Here is a 17,164-nt window from a genome sequence, read left to right as displayed (position 1 = left end):
GCAACCTTGACAGATTTTTAAAACCAGTCATTAAACACTCATTAAGCACCTACAATGTACCAGTCAGAGTGCTGCGCACCGGTATACAAAAAGAAGCAAAAAGACAGTTTTTGCCCTTAAGGAGCATACAATCTAAAGGGAATAACACAGTTGACATTCTTGGCTCCTTATTTCCTTGATAGAAGGCATGTATGTTTCATTATTATTATAAGAACCTGAATTATTACATAGAATGAATCTGAGTTGATTTGTCTTTTAGTGTTGTTTTCACTTAAAATTATTTTATAATTATGTATATTCTTCTCCAAATTCTGCTTTCTTTGCTCTGTAACACTTCATAGAAACTATTTTGTGTTTCTCTGAATTCTTTATATTTATCATTTCTTTGCTCACCATTATAGTCCATTATTGTCATATCCATGGTTTGGTCTGCCATTCTGCTCAAGACAACTTGCAATTTTTGCTACTGATTATTGTTGTTTTCTTCCTAGGATGCTTAGAATTAAAAGTTGGAAGGAAACAGTCAAGATTCAAATTCACATTCTTCACCTACTAACTTAGTGCACTTTCCATTTCCTGCTTTTATTCTGAAATTTATTTCTCTTGAAGAGTAATCAAGTGCATCCAAGATATAGTATGAATTATAGTAATTCAAAACAAGAAGAGAACATGGGTAAGATCCTCTTGAGGATTGGGTTAGGGATCATTTGGCAAAAAAGCACTATCCAGGAGGATAAGAGTATTGAAAAAGCATTTAGCCTTTTGAGAAATCAGAAAGTTAATGATATTGATGATGGTGCCCCCACCAATGAAAGCAAGTGTTAGAGGTTCTTTTTCAACCCACTAATTTTTCCACATGATGGAAAATGTTTTTTGAGATTATGAATGACTTGACCAAGGTCACACACAAGTCTTTGATATAATGGCAAAAACATTGGATTTAAAGTGTGAGGACTTGCTTTCAAATCTGGGCTGAGCTGTGTCTGTGATGTTCACCACATATCTACTTTTATGTGCAAAGCACTGTGCTCAGTACTGGAGATACATTAATGATAAATGATAGACCTTGCCCTCATGGAGTTTAAATTTTACCAGAAGGAAATGCCATGTGTTTAGTAAAATAAATCAGTGGATAGGATATGATAGAATCAAAGGAGATACCCAAATAAAATACCTGATTCTTAACCTAGGGTCTATGAACTCAAAATGACATTTTGATATAGTTATCTTCTTTTATAATCCTGTGTATTTTATTTTGTGCATTTAAAAATAATCTGAGAGAGAGCCCATGTAATTCCTCAACTGCCAAAAAAGGTGAAGAATCCCTGTTATAGAAAAATACTACCCACATGTTTGTGAGTAAATATTTATTTCTTTGAACATTAGGTTGTTTATCTTTAAAATTGAGGATTTGGATGAGAGGATCTGTAAGATCTCTTCTAGGTCTAAATGCTATATTTCTATGTTAGTAGCAAATCCATGACTATAATTCAATGAATTCATCAGAATTCGTTCTTAATACTTTGGGAGCCCTCCCCTTCTTCTGTTCCTGTATAATTTTTGTTTGTCATCTTGGAATAAATTCTCCTTGTAGGTTTGTGGCTATCTCCATGTACCTTTAACCTTCTCACAGTACCAGTGCAGTACCTAGGCAGTCCATTAGTTATTGCTTACTTTGGCTACATAATCAATATACCTCCTTTTTCCAGTCCTAAATGTCCTTAATGATGTATCTGGTTATTTATGGGAAATTGCCTCTGTTATGGGCTTCTCTAGGTATATGCCTCTTACACACAAAGCATTCACAATTTAAGCAGCTCTTACTGGAAGCACAGAGAAACTGAAAAAGTTCGTTTTGTTTGTTTTTCTCTTCGTGTCCCATTTGAGTAAGGGGATATTTTTGCAGAAATCTTGTCTCACTTTCCTCTGGTATGGGTAAGGAGCCTGGAAGCAGCTGTAGCCAGCTGGTAGGACTCAATGTGTTCTATCATTTGCCTGCATTAGCATATATAACTCAGTTTTCTCCTGGTAACAAGGCACCATCTGTCCTAGGGAGCTAATGGCTGAGGGACAGATCTTTAGAGATTGTTCTGTCTGCCTTCTGCAAGCAGCACCTGGGGCTTTTATACAGTTTGAGCCTTTTTTTTTTTTTTCCAGTGAGGGTTATGCTAAGTTGGGGTTGAAGGCCAGAGCCCATCACAATGACAAGTTGGCTTAAATCCAAGTTAGCTGAAGAGAGTCAAACCCTAGAATTTTGGTGGTTTGGGGGGGACACCAGGAGTCTGATGGATTACACAAAAACACAGGGAAAGTACAGACCATATTTTGTGGACTGCCTATATTTTGTTTGTAATGTAAGGAACTCGGTTGTCTTTCTGTGACTGGGAGAGAAATTACCTCTGAAGGAAAAAAAAAATCAATCGTCTCTCATGTTGAGGAGTCTTTTAGTTTTCATTTGGGTCTTAAATTTCTGGCCCTCTCTCACTCATCTGACTAACAGGGGCTTCATTTTTTTTTTTCTTTCCCCGCATTTTGAACATGTCACTGGGTTAGCCATTGGACAACATTAATGTTTCATCCTTAAGTCTGACATTTGGGATTTCCTGTTGGGATTTTTTTCCCCCTCTAGTCGTTTGAACTGATGGGATTTTGATGAATGCGTGAACAGATAAAGCACTGATTCCAAACAATTGTATTTACAGTACTCTGCTCCCTGAGGCATTTGGAGCTATGAGAACAGGATCTTGAGGGGGTAGTGGAGATGTTGGTCATTCATGTGTTTGTCTCCTCTGATTATTGATCATCTGTTTGATTGCCAAGTAATTCTGTCAGGTCTATTACAAGCAAGTGAAGAATAGTCCTAGGAGGATAGAGTAGGTTCAGAATAAGATGAAAGATTAGAAAGAGTGGACATGGCATTTGATGTTTTTAGAGATTTTAAGATGATTGAGGTTTTAATGTCAGAAAATATAGCTATAAAACTGGAGGGGACCTCAGACACCATCCAGATTGTCTCCCTCCTTGCAAACTGAAGAAACTGAGTCTAGAGTAAAGTTGCTTTTCCCAGGTCATAAAGGTAATAAGCATGAGTCATCATTTGAATTTAGGTTCCCTGACTCAAATGTAGGAAATTTTTCACTGTTTTTCACTTTTTAGCTGTAGTATTTAGAACAAAGTAATTTTCCTGTTCCGAGTCTCATTTCCTTCTTTGCAAGAGAAAATAACAAAGATTACATGGTCTTTAAGTTCAAATGTAACTTCATATACTCATAGATTGCACAGTTATTGATGTTATTTGAGTTTGATTATCAAAAGGGGAAGAGAATAGGGTCTATGCAATGTAGACCAGCAAGTGTGTAAATCATTTGATTAGTGAATATATTGAAAAGGAAGCAGTGATTAGAAAAATCCAACATGCCTCCATCAATAATAGACCTCCAAGTATAACTTTGTTTTCTTCTTTAGATGGGTTTGCTAAGTTGCTAGATTAGGCAAGTGCTGTGGATGTAATTTTTTTAGATTTTCTACTTGATGAAGAATATTTTGCAATTGTGGAAAAAGTAGAGCAATGTATCCCAGACAGTAATAGAATTAGATGAATGAGGAACTATTTAAATCACTAGACTCCAAGAGTAGTATTTATGTATATGCATGGCAGAATGTCTCTAGTGAAGTGCCTTAGGGATCTGTGCTGTTTAACATTTTTATCAGTGGCTTGGATAAAGGCTTCTAATATTTTCAGATGACAAGAAATTGGGCGGTACAGGATTACCAACACTCTAGAAAATAGAATTAATATGAAAAGAGAACTTAATACGCTAGATATACCAGTGAGTTGGGTAAAAGCCCTGTGGCTCTTGAATGAGTGACCATATTAAAATTCTTTATCCTTCTGATACAGAAGACAATTCTCATTGAATTAGAATAGGACACATATATGCACCTGAAATTTTTGTATTTGAGTCTTGACAACGAATTTATATGAATTTTTTCTTCTCTCTCACCTGGTTCTTTTGAACAAGTGGCCTACTTTTTAGTTAGTTGATTGGGTCCAGTGGTGCTGGGTGAAGCCCTTCTGAAGAGTGGAATTCCGAAAGATTATTTGACTGAGTCTAAGAGAAGTGAAGATATTTGTTCCTTGATAATAAGGTTTTAAAGTTGAAAGGGTCCTGGAAGAACATTTTGTCAACCTCCTTGCTTTTTCAATGATAAAGTTAAGATCTCAAGTAAAAGACACATAGGTTATCTCAACAGAGTTGAGATGTTAATGTAGTTCATCTTGACTTCAATTAAATGCCCTTACCATAATCTATGAAAGCTATTTCTCAGACCAAATGACATTGAGTATTCAATCAGCAAGCAGTTATTCATTGCCTATCATGTGTTAGATATTGGGGCAATAAAGACAAATATGAAAAAGAAATTCTGCTCTTAGGGAGCTCCTATTCTGTTAGAGAAGACAAATGAATATACTTGTATACAAAATAAATACAGATTATTATTTTTTCTTTTTGGGGGGATGGGGAGGGAGAAGCACTATTAGGTGAGGCAGCAGGGGAATTAGGAAAGACATCTTTCAAAGAAAATGAGAGGTGAGAAATTAGTGCCTTTCATGAAAAGGGGAGAGTGAGCACAAAGATGGAGATGGAGATGGTGGAGTAGCATGTGTGAGAAGTTCCTAGTTTGGTTGAGTGGTAGAATGCATGAAGGGAAGTCATGTGTTTAAAAAAAAAAAAAAAAGCTGGACAGATAGGCTGGAACCAGGTTGTGAAAGACTTTCAGTGCCAAACAGATGATTTTATATTTGATTCTAGAGTAATAGAATACCCACAGAATTTATTGGATTGGGAGTAACATGGTCATAATAGTGCTTTAGGAAAATCACATTGGCAGCTGAATGAAGGTTGGCTAGGAAAAAACAAGCTGCCACAGGGGTCACGTCCAAAAGTCATTGTATTCTCCTTGTGGTTTGGGGAGCTAACTTTTAGGTTGCTGCCCACTAGGAGAGGCTAGATCCAAAGCTTTAGTCAATATTCTACTCTTTATTCTAAAGCAGTTGTGACTTGTCTCCATTTTATCTATCAAATCCAACGTTTAGGGTTTCCAAGTTACTTAACTTGAGTCAGTCCTATGTAATTAAAAACCAACTGCTAATGTCATGGGAAGGATAAGGGAGGAAGATGCACATTATGTATCTGAGGTGTGAAAAGATGGATGGTTAATTCATGGAAAAAAGGTTTATCCTTTTCCCTATGGGCAATAGTACCTCTCAATTGATAGAATCTTAATTCCTTCCTCCTTCCTCTCAGGAGTGACAATGTCTCCTGGGGGAAATACAGAGCTGTGTGAAAGGCTTTCTCCTTTTAGAATGTGCTCTTACTTCTTGTTTCACAAAGCCTGCCACCTGGTAGTCTCGAGATGGCTTTGTTGTTGGGGACATCTGTATAGCTTTAGGTATCCCTTAATTGAGCAGCTGGTGCCTTCTCTGATCTTGACAGGTTGATCTCTAAATGTATTGCAAGAATCTTAAATGTTTTCCTTAATGATTCTTCTCTGTTTGGAGTTGATACAAGGACCTTTCCTGCAAAATTCTCCCCCATCCCCAAATTGGCACTGTTCGTATCATTAGTAGAAAATCTGTCAGGTCTATGAATAACTCTGCTAATAAAAAGGATGTATTCCAGCCACTCATGCCTCTGCCAGAAACTGTTATCAGAGCTAGCAATAACAGAGGAAGCAGAATAATGGGGTCAAGGATTGGAGAATTGGTCATTCTTAGAATCGTAAGTTCTGTAGATGGATGGGACTTTGCTATCATAGATTCAGGACTGGAAGGTACTTCAGATGTCATATTGTTTTAACCTCTCATTATACAGATGAGGAAACTGAATTCCAGAGAAAAGAAAAGTATCATCCCTGGCCACATAGATAACAAGTGAAAATAGATATGGTAGACAGATAGAAGGTGAAATAAGGGCAGCTAAGGGAAGATACATTTATTTAGAAACAAAATCAAATGGTGAAGCATGATCAAACCATGATTAAAATGGTGAAAACACAATGGTGACAAAAGTGTTATTTTAACTTACATTGAGGGGGAAAAAAAGAATCCAAGAAGGCCTACATCACTAATTATGATAGAATAGATGACAGATGGTAGAGCTGTCCAATTTTTTTTTTTTTATCTGACAAGTAAGGAAGGTCATCATTATTTTTTGAATGGAAAGAGCAAAATAAAAATGGGTAATGGAAATTCAAAACATAAGATTGGTTGGAAGCTAGTAAGAGAATACCCAAATTGCCTTTGGAAAAGACATTTATAAAGAGGCAGAACTTGGTCTTTTGACTCCAAATCCCAGGGTATTTTTTAAAGGCAATAGGTTCTTAGCTTGGAGTCCATGAATTATTATTTTTTCCCCTGTATGTTTCAGTATAAGTAGTTTTCTTTGTAATCCAATGCATTTAAATTAACATCCAATGTATTTAAAACATTATTCTGAGAAATCCATAGGTTTTACCGTTCTGCCAGAATGAGGATTTGTGACATACATACCTTCTTCTTTGGAGGAAGAATCCTTTCATTTCGTTTCTGACATTTTTCATTGGAATGCCCTCTCATTTCAAGCTATCTAAAATTTTTGTAGAAATTTTGGAAGTTTTTTATTAACTCTCTCTTTCTCCCTCCCTCCTACAGATTTATGGACTCACAAGAGTATAAAGGTCAGTCCAGCCTTCAGACTGTCCGATTCAAGACCAGTTGTCTTTCTATGTCAGTCCAAGATGAGGAACTTGAGACAAAGATAGATTTGACTTGCCCAGGGTCACTCAGCTAGTAAATTTCAGAGCTAGAAATAGTTATAGGTTTTCTTTCCATTGGACTTAACTGCCTCTATATTCTCTTGGATAGAACAACAATTTATCAGCAAGCTTTTATTAAACATTTGTTGTGTGGGAGACCCTGTGCTAGGTCATGAGGAAACAAATGAAGGAATGAAAAATCATTTAATTCCTTACTATAACAAAGACAAAGATGAAATGGACATGAGCCAAAGTAGCTAAGTATAAGTACTATCAAGTGTCAGGGGACAATTTGAGTCATGAATAAAAAACCTACAGGCAGAAACCTAACATTTAGAAATATATCTGGAACTGTTTTAAATTTACTCTTGCAGGGATAAAAATGATTTTTTCTCTTTTTTGGGGGGGTGGTGTTTCAATTTATGTACAAACCAAAGCAAAGCAGTGAAAAATTAATAAAAATTAATTTATATCCATGTAGGGTTTGTAGAATTTGGAGCTGGAAGGGACATTAGAATATAGACTCTGGGTATTGGAAGATATGTTATACTCAATGGAAAAGAGAGGCATGGAATGGCTAAGTGATTGATTTAAGGTCATACAGGCACAGCTGTGATTTGAACTATGGCTCTTGGCCTTCAAATCTAAGAATGTTTTTCAGCAAACCCAAGGCACCTCTCCAAAGAACTTCAGGCCTAATCTCCACTGACCTGTTTGGCTTCCTTCTTTCATTCTGTTTAATGTGTATTCAATCTTAAGGATGGGATGAGAAGGGAGTAACTTTGACCTAGCCTTCATTTATTAGTGACTGTGCAAAAACTCTGGGGCCAAGGAAGCTCTTGGACACCATAGTTCACTGACTAAATGAGCTTTACAGTATTAATATTGTAGCTATTTTCACTATTGCTGTTGAGTCATTTTTTAGTTATATCTGATTCTCCATGATCCCATTTGGAGTTTTCTTGGCAAAGAGACTAGAGTGGTTTGCCATTCCCTTCTTCAGCTTGTTTTTACAGATAAGGAAACTGAGGCAAATAGGGCCCAGGATCACACAGCTAGTGAGTGTTTGTTTATTTTAGAACTTAGTAATTCTGTAGAAACATAGTTAAATTAGGTGCCATATTTCCCTCTATTCTATATGTGCTTTTTATACCAAGGTAGGTTGTGTTTACAATTTTGAAGATTTAATATATTTTCTTTGTATGAGAGAATTTGTTGTTGACCTAAGAGTTGATGTGGTGTGCCGTGAAAAACAATGACTCTGGATTTGTAATAGATGTGAGTTTCATTCTGATCCTATTACTTAGTACCTCTTAACAATTTTTGGCAAATCACTTGATCTCGCTGAACTTTAGCTTTCCAATCTGAATAACAGTTGGAGTAGAGAATGGATAAAGTTCCTTTTATTTCCTCACTTATATCTGAATTGTATTGTTTCCCTTTATAAAAATAATAGCCATCATTTAGATTCAGTGGGTCTAGATGGGATCTAGTTATCATAGATGAGCTCCATAGGATCTGTGTATAACAGGGAGATCTCTCGGCCAGAGAGCATGGACATTTCTATCATTTTTCTACTATGATCCCAAATTGTTTTCAGAATGTTTCCTCCAATTCACAGCTGCATCAGTGGTGCATTCCCATGTCCATTTTTCCACAATTCCAAAAGAACATTATTCAGTTTCCTAAGAAGGCCCCAGTGTCCTGGAAAATGAAGTGAGTTGTTTTAAAGATAAAGTGTAGAGACCCCATTGTGCTATGGACCGTAAGAGAATGACTCACTATATATGCAGTGCCTGCTTTCTGTGTTGTTTGGAATTAAGCAAATTCTAAAAGCATTTGTTGTCTGTGGCAGAGTTCCTTCATGTGTCAAAGGAAGTTTGCCGTGCAGGCTGATCTGGTCCTTCAGCAGGAGAAGTAGAAAGAGATTTGAATTCCCATAAATGCACATTTCAAATGATTACATCATTATGTGATTTTCAGGCCAGTTGGTTTGAGTTTTAGTTTGGAACAGACAGCGCACCATGATGTAATTGGCTTGTCTCTCATTATATTCTACCTTGGTTGCACATTCTCTTTGGCCCTGCCTGCTTAGAGAATCCAAATGGCTTAGAGATGGAATGGACCTTTAGCAGAGTGTGAAGGAAAGAGTACTTACTTCACTTGGAATCAGAATACCATGGCTGGAAATTTGACTCTTTCATTGATGAGCAGGGTGTCTTTTGGCAAATCATATTTCCTTGAACCCCAGTTTCCTTGTCAAAAGGAAGTAATTGTATTTACCCTATTTATATCAGCAGGTTGTTTCAATGACATCATGGATTTAGAGGTCATCTAGACCAAGCATCTTATTCTGCACCTGTAGAAACTGCCGCCAAGTGTAGTGACTACCCTGAGGTCATAACTGAAAGAGGTAGGGTTGGAAACCAAGCCTTCTTATCTCTAGATCTCCTACTCTTTACACTATTTCCTGATGTTCTCTTATTTATACACACATGAATTCACTTGATTTCTGTAAGAGCTCTTGAAAACTTGCCAAGCTATTTACATCTATGACCCCATTTGTTCCTCCTAATAATCCATTTAGTGGGTCTTATTAAAATTCTTATTTTATAGAAAGGAAATGGAAGCTTAGAGAGCAAGTAATTTTCCCAGGGTTACCTTGGTTTTTTATGTTTGAGACAAAATTCCAACTCAATTCCTTATCTCCCAAGACCAGATCTCCTCCAGCAATGTGGATGAAATGATAGATGGGAGAATGTTTCTTTATTATAACTTCTGCATAAGATCTGAAGATTGAATAACTGGGAGAAACTTGAGAGATTTATTAAATTAGTCTCCTCACTTTGCAGATAAGGACACTGAGGTTCAGAGTTGGAAAATGGTTTTCTCAAGGTCATGTAGATAGTAAGTAGAATACAGTTATCCCTTTCACATTGTGGGGATTAGAGGTATAGCACCTCTGTGGTAAAAAAAATTTTGCTCTCCTTCCATATAGAGAAGTCTGAATTTTGTCATCTTCTTTGATGGGGCATTTACAGTACTTTACTGCAAAATTTGAATTGAGTGTTTGGTCATAGGCTGTTTTAGGTCAATGCTAGGCAATAATGCTATATGAAAAAGAAATTTTAAAAAATACAAAATATCACATTAATTTCTTTTGATGATCTGCAATGTAGTAAACCATGATTGGACAACTCACAATGTGGAAGGGATGATTGTATTTACAATTTGAAATCAGATTGTTTGATTTCAAATGCAATATTCTTATATGTAATACAAGATACATTTGAATCTTTTTGTATATACATTTATATACAATGTATGTACATATACATACAATATACATTTGTATACAAATACAAATATTTTTTCCACCATACTTTGTTATTCCTAATTGTCATTTTTATGATTTTATTATTTTTTCATGGATAAAGTGGAACTCTAAATGATAATCTGAGTTATCCATGGTGATCTAGAAGGTTCAATGGCACAGCCAGAAGTAAAATCCAGGAACGTTGATCCTCATTTCAGTGCTCTTTATATAATATTCTTCATTCTTGCCTTAACTCTGCCATCTTGACTTCACCTCCCCATTCTTCATTCTTTAGGCAGTTTTCTGTAAAAGTTCAAGCTTTTAACCACTTGGACCTACAATTACTTTGTGTTATCCTTTCAGAAGGATGATTTCCAGAGGGTGGGAAGGGAAAGGCCATTTAAAAGATGTTACATAACTTACATTAAGTAGAGAACTAATTTACTTAGAAACACTGAATTATAGTGTTCTGGTTATCAAGCAAAAGCACATTCATTAATCATAATCACTTCTTTGCTTGTTCTGTTCCACATATATTATATCATTGACTCTGGCTTTCAAGAAATTTGTTTGCTTAGGAGTTAGTTGGGCACACAAATAATTGTGGGGTAATCGAGCAAGCAAAATGGAGGTAACTCTTGAGGGTGAAAGTTCTTTGCTCACAACAATCCTGAGAATCAAGTGGTACAAATGTTATCAAAACCACGTTTTACAGACAAATAAGCTGAGGATCTGAGAGGCTAAGTATTTGCCAAAGAGGTTAGTAAGTGGTTAATTTCATGTCCACTTTTCATTTTATTACATGATTTTTAATGTTAAAAATCACAAAAAAAAGTTAGCATTGTAAGGGACCTTAGAACTGAGAGGGAATTTAGCTATCATGGCATACAACTTCCTTACTGTGTAAGAGGAAACTGAGGCACAGAACAATTAAGTGATTTGCCCAATGTCACACAGCCACTATGAAGCAGGATTGTTCTCCCACTCTGCCCTTCTCCACTCTTGAAAATGGAAGCATATTTTCTTCTAGGACTCACATCATCCCCCCATATCTTAGCCTTATTTCCAAGGATCATGACAGTTTCCTGAAAGAATGTGTTCTGTGGATTTTCATTCCAATTCCTTTGAGGGCAATTTGTTTGCTCTCCATTCAGTTTTGGAGACATTTGGAGATATCAGATCCAAAGAGCCAGCATTTGCATACATTTTTTAAGGCCACAGGCTTTCATTTGGTACATTGACAAATTTGAAAAAGAAAAAGAAAAAAAAAAAGAAAAATCAGTCTTTAAGGCGTAAAGCTACCATTGTGTGATGTTGGACTGTCAGGAACATTCAATAAACAAATGCAGGGAATATTTAATAATAATAGTCTGATGTAGGAGAATGAACACTGGGCTGAGGAATCTGGGACTATAAGCTTGAATCTCACCACTACTATTTATAAGCTGGTAAAAGTAACTTTACTTCTTAGAGCCTCTGTTTTCTTATTTTTTAAATGAAGCACTATGACTTGTAAGATCCCTTACAATGCTAATATTCTATGTAATATTCCAGATAGTTTAAACTTGCTGTTGTTAGATATGGACAGGAATGCCTTGTGATTAGTCAAATATTCCATTTGTTAGTGATTTATAGCAAGAGTGCATATATTCATGACCATAGATATACATATAACAACAGTTCAATCTACAAACTTTTATTAAGTGCCTTCTACCTGCTAGGCATTGTGCTAGGGAATGGGAATATAAATACTATGAATCTATTTGCAAGGTTGTTACAAGTAGCTTATATTCTAAGAGGGGAGGAGTAATGAAGGGGAAGGACATAAACGTTTATATAGTGACTCCAGTGTGCTAGGCATTGTGTTAAGTGCCTTATAAAAATTATCTTCTTTGATTTTTGGGAGATTAAATGATTTGCCCAGGATCACACAGCTAGAAAAAGTGTGGGGCTAGATTTGAACTGCTCTATCCCCCTACTCTATCCCACTACCTACTATTCCACTATTGCCACTCTCCTTTGATTTTTACAGCAACCCTGGAGCTATTATTATCATTATTTTTACAGTTGAAAATTCTGACTCTTCATGAACCTATTTAGGGTTTCCTTGGCAGAGATTTGAAGCTGTTTGCTATTTCCTTCTTTGTTCATGTTATAGATAAGGAAACGGAGGTTAACAGGGTAAATTGACTTGCTAAGGTAGCACAGCTAGGGAGTATCTGAAGCAAGAGTTGAACTTAGGAAAACAAGCCTTCCAGACTCCAGGGCTGGCTATCTGCTGCATTACTTTGCTATCCTAAAGATATCCTTTTATTTGCAGATTAGTTCTGCTTGACCAACCTCGTAGGCAGAATTAGTACCAGTGGATAGAATTTACTGAGGAAAAGATTTCAGTATCATGTATAGAAACCTAATATTGTCCTCAAATGGTGTGTCTTGGAAAATAAGTTCCCTGTCATTGATAGTCATGTGAAAGCTGGATGATCCTCAGTTCAGAGATTATTAGCACTGAAGGGACCTTGGAAATTATCAGTGCAAGGCTTTTATCTTCCAGAGGACAAGACAGTGGTTCCTGGAAGCTAGTGACTTAGCCAAGATCATACATTGAGTTTGTGTTGGCAGGAGATGTAGAAAGGACTTATGTCTTAGCTAGAGGTAGATTGGGGTGCCCTCTGTACTCTGATTCAGGTGTGAGATTGAAGATTCTGTGGATTCCTTTTGCCACTGAGCCTACAGAACACTTTTCAGGCACATAACACTGAGATCTGTGATGTTTCTTTGCTCTTAGACTGCATTTATTGCTTCAAGCTTTCTCTCTTTGCAGATGTTTGAGGAAATAATCTGCAGAGTTTGTACGACAATGCTACAGCGCAGCCCTATAAGGGGCTATATTCCCTATAAGGGAAAATATGTGAGGGCTTGCTGTGAGGAAGGCAGAGCAGTATCACATAGATTGTTGGGATGTCATACAAATACTATATCACTTAAGCACACTTCCAAATATTTCCACACAGAATTTATGTAAAGCCTCCTAACTTAGCAGGTGGCTGTTGAATGCAATGGAAATCAGCCCACTGGAGAAATAGCTTTTTTTATCTTGGTTCTTTGGCGTGCTGCCTTTGGAGAACACTACTCATTCTTTAGCTGGGAGAAAGGACAGACCATCTATCAAGCTGCTTTGTAATGATGATGGTGAAGTAGTGAAAAGAAGGCTGGACTTGGGCCCAGAAAACCAGGGTCTGAATTCTGGCTCCAGAATTTATTAGAAGGGTAGCTATGGACAAGTGATTTCACTTCTCTACCTCAGTTTCTCCATCTGCAAAATAGGGATACTATTGTTTTATATCGCGACTTCACAGTGTAGATTTGAGGAAACAAGTTTGCAAACTTTAAAATTTTGTAGAAAATAATATTGAAATTTGAGTTAGTGATCATGGGGAATAAAGGAAAAGAAAAGGCAAATATCCTACAGTGAGCAGAGGATTTAGAGTTATAAGGCTGGTGTTTCAGGCTTTGCTCTGACCCTTACAAGCTGTGAGATTGTGGATAGGTCCCACCTTTCTGAGATTCACTTTTCCTTTCTATAAAAATGGGGATATTACCTTCTTTACCTTACTTTCTAGGAATATAGTGAGCACCACAATATGCTATGTTATTGTAGAGTGCTATAAAAATGTGAGTTTTTGGTAGCAGAGAAATATTAGCAATTAAAGTTTGTAAGATACTTTAACTTTGTGAGATAAAGAATATGAATTAATTTCTTGTGCCTATCACAGTGTTTGGCACTTACACAATTGATAATTCATAAATGTTTTTGATGCATTATCTTAGGAGGAAACTGAGGCATAAAGAACTAATCTCTTTCTATGATTCTTAACAATTCTATCTCAACTAATAGCCACATTATGAGGATTGTAAAAGCCAGGGCCCAGGAGATTTTAGGTCAAGGGCAGGAGAGCATGCAGCCAAAATGCCACACCTAGACCTCATTACACAAATCAAAAGCCCAAATCCAAAGCAGGAGGGAGAAAATCAGGAGATTTCACTTTGCCAAGACAAAACTAAACTGCTGTTTCTGAGCCAAGAGTTGTCCAGCTTCCTGTATCCATTGGAGGGGGAGATATTGTCCAATGACTCAGCCTTTTTTTTTAAGCAGACTCAGGCCAGAGGGTGGTTTGACCCAGGTCTTCCTTCATTCAGCAAACAATTAAGAATTAATTCTCTACTACATGTAGAGTACTATGCTAGTTACTGTGAGGGTTGCAATTTTTATTTTTTATTTTTTTATTAGTACTTACATTTATTTCAGATATGCAATTCATACCACATATTACTGAACAAAATTATATTGCAAACAAATATATAGAAATAATAAGCATTACCAAATAACACAACTGGCACTAGTGTTATAAATATATTAATGGAACTAATAAGGAAAAAAGAGGCAATATTTAAATAAAATATAGTCCATAGTAGATATAAATAGAGAATTCCCACTTTCACATGTTATTTCTGGAGACTGCATTTTGAAATTGTTTATCCACAAAGTAAAGCAAGTTTCTATTTGTGCAGGGGAGATTGTCTTTTTGGACTTGGATGGAAATTGTCAACTACCTGAGTAATAATGTCAAGAAATGAAGTCCTAGCTCTTCATTGCATAGGGTTAAATGAGCAGATCAGTAAAAAGGGAATCAGTGATAATCAGGTATTATCCATGCTTGTGAAAAGATAATTCACCTCCCAGAACAAAAGGAGTACTCTTGGAATTTAGAGAAGAAAAAGACTAGTCTGGTTTGGATGACATTAGGGAAGGTCAGACTTAAAAAGGGAGTTTAAGTAAAGTGTAGTATATGAGCAAAAGCTAAGGTATGCCGGATTTAGGAAGGCCTTGGTACAAATACCATACCAGCTATTAGCTGTAACCCTGGATAGGAAAGTCACTTAATCTCTTTGTGCTTCAGTTGCCTCATGGAAAATGGGATTGGGTTTAGTAGCCTCTCTTCCAGCTCTACATCTATGATTTTATAGGAAGAGTAAGATGTTTTGGCAGGGGGTGAGAGGGTTAGAATGGATGAGTTTGGATGGAGAGTAGATGGATTCTGCTAACAGTCCTAGTGCTATCTGAGGGATTGGAAATTGATAAGTAGAGGAAAGAGGAAAGAACAGAAAAAGAGAGATTATCCCTTTGGTGCTGGTGCTTGGTTTATATTTTCCTTCTGCTCATTATAGGAGTTCTTTTACTGTTTTGAAAAGAATCATATGTCAGAACTGAGAGGGATCTCAGAATGCAGAATATTATTGCTAGAAATGATCTTACAACAAAGAACATAGAATGCCATACATTGAGGGGGATCATAGAGTGTAGAACCTAGATTCTCAAAGCTGGATGGGAACTTAATCAGAATATTCTTGGACCTGGTGAACCTTTTAAAAATCTTTACAGATGAGGAAACAGAACAGAGATGGGAAGGTGACTTGTTTAGTTTCATTCAATGAATTAGTGATAGAGGATAAGGGTGAAGTATGACTGTTAGAGAGCTCCCTGACCATAAAAAAAAAAAGACATTGAAATACTATTCCTGTGCCAAGAAATTTGGCTATAGTTCAATATGCAAATAGAAAGATGTATTTTACACATTATTACTGTTTCAGAGACATATGTATAATAACACATTGGGCAACATCTGCCAAATCTGTTGTCACCCGTGGAAAATTAAATAATATGAGACTGTGAAGCATTCCTTTGCCATTTCTGAATAAGAAGGAGGAAATGGCAGTGCATTTATTTTATTTTCTTAGAGCCAATAATTGTTGGCAGTTTCACTAAATGATCACAGGATATAGGAAGCTATTTTTTTTTAGTGGCAGTTGACAAAGATAGTCTTTCCAGGGACCAGTGATAAAATCCAGAACTGTAGATAGAACTTGGACCTTCTCCTGTTGCCCTTGAAGGACTATGGTGTAGTGTGGTCATAATTACTGCTTGGTAATTAGGAGATCTATATTCTTGCCTCAGCCACTGCATCTTACACAAGTCACTTACACTAGCCAAATCTTAGTTTGTTTTTTTAAAACAGAGTATATCTGGAATGTATTAAGGTATCTCAGCTCTTGATAATCTAGATTTCTCTCATTTATAATTCACTAAAATGTTGGGGAAAAATTGACAAACTCTTTAAAGCAAGAGTTCTTAATCTTTTTTTTTTTTACATCATGGACCTCTTTGACATTCTATTGAAGCCAATAAATGAATAAAACACAGAGCATTATGTAGAAAATCAATTATATTAAAATACCTTTATCAAAAAGCAATTTATATTCCATAGATTAAAAATCCACATTAAAGAAATAGAATTTAGTTATTCATGACTGACAGAAAATGGTCAAATAAAGAATAGTCACAGAATCACATTGTTATAAGTGGAAGAACCTTAGAACACAAAAAACAGTGTATCAGAATTCAAACCAGTCTTGGATCTCACCATATAGAATGGTAGGTTTTAGGAACCTTAGGCTATAGAAAATAGAATGTTAAAATTGGAAGGGGCCTCAGGACATAAAAGATCAGACCTGGAAGGGTCCTTAGAGTCCATCTATTCTATCTTTTTTTAAAATTAGTTTTCAATGAACAAGTTATTTGTTTTCCCTCCTTTTTATCCTTTGGAAAAAAAACATATAATAAGTATGCATAGTCAAGCAAAACAAATCCCCACATTGATCATGTCCAAAAATACGTATCCCATTCTGTCCCTGAGTCCATCACTTTTCTGTTAAGAGATAGGTAACAGTCTTCATCATCTCTCTGCTCACTGAGATACCCATGCTCATTGGATTGTTAAGTCTTTCAGAGTTCCATAATTCTTTCTCTCAGAGTTGGAACTATACCCAGAGAAGGGATGTGTTATGCCTGTATTTGCAAAATATATTCATGTCAAAGTCATAATCTTAATATCTTGACTTCCAAATCAATGCTCTTCAACCTTGCCTACTGAACATTGTTGTTGTTTTTTTAAATAAGGATGCTGCAGCAACCATAAAAGAATCCCTTAT

General features: G+C 36.2%; 1 protein-coding gene across 4 annotated transcripts in view; it reads left to right on the top strand.

Moving 5' to 3' along the window:
- The window catches only part of AFAP1 (actin filament associated protein 1), a 222,814-nt gene that overhangs the window by 56,534 nt on the left and 149,116 nt on the right, over positions 1–17,164 (top strand). The window contains exon 2 of one of the 4 annotated variants that reach the window (XM_031941769.1): positions 9,099–9,211. The exons of 2 other annotated variants lie outside the window; for them this stretch is intronic. The gene's annotated coding sequence lies outside the window, so the exon portion shown is untranslated. Of the gene's footprint in view, positions 1–9,095; positions 9,212–17,164 lie in introns of all 4 variants that reach the window. One more of the 4 variants, XM_031941768.1, reaches the window with a different exon arrangement.

The sequence above is a fragment of the Sarcophilus harrisii genome, chromosome 6 (genome assembly GCF_902635505.1).
Source record: "Sarcophilus harrisii chromosome 6, mSarHar1.11, whole genome shotgun sequence".
Classification (NCBI taxonomy): domain Eukaryota; kingdom Metazoa; phylum Chordata; class Mammalia; order Dasyuromorphia; family Dasyuridae; genus Sarcophilus; species Sarcophilus harrisii.
This window is presented reverse-complemented; position numbering and strand designations above follow the sequence as displayed.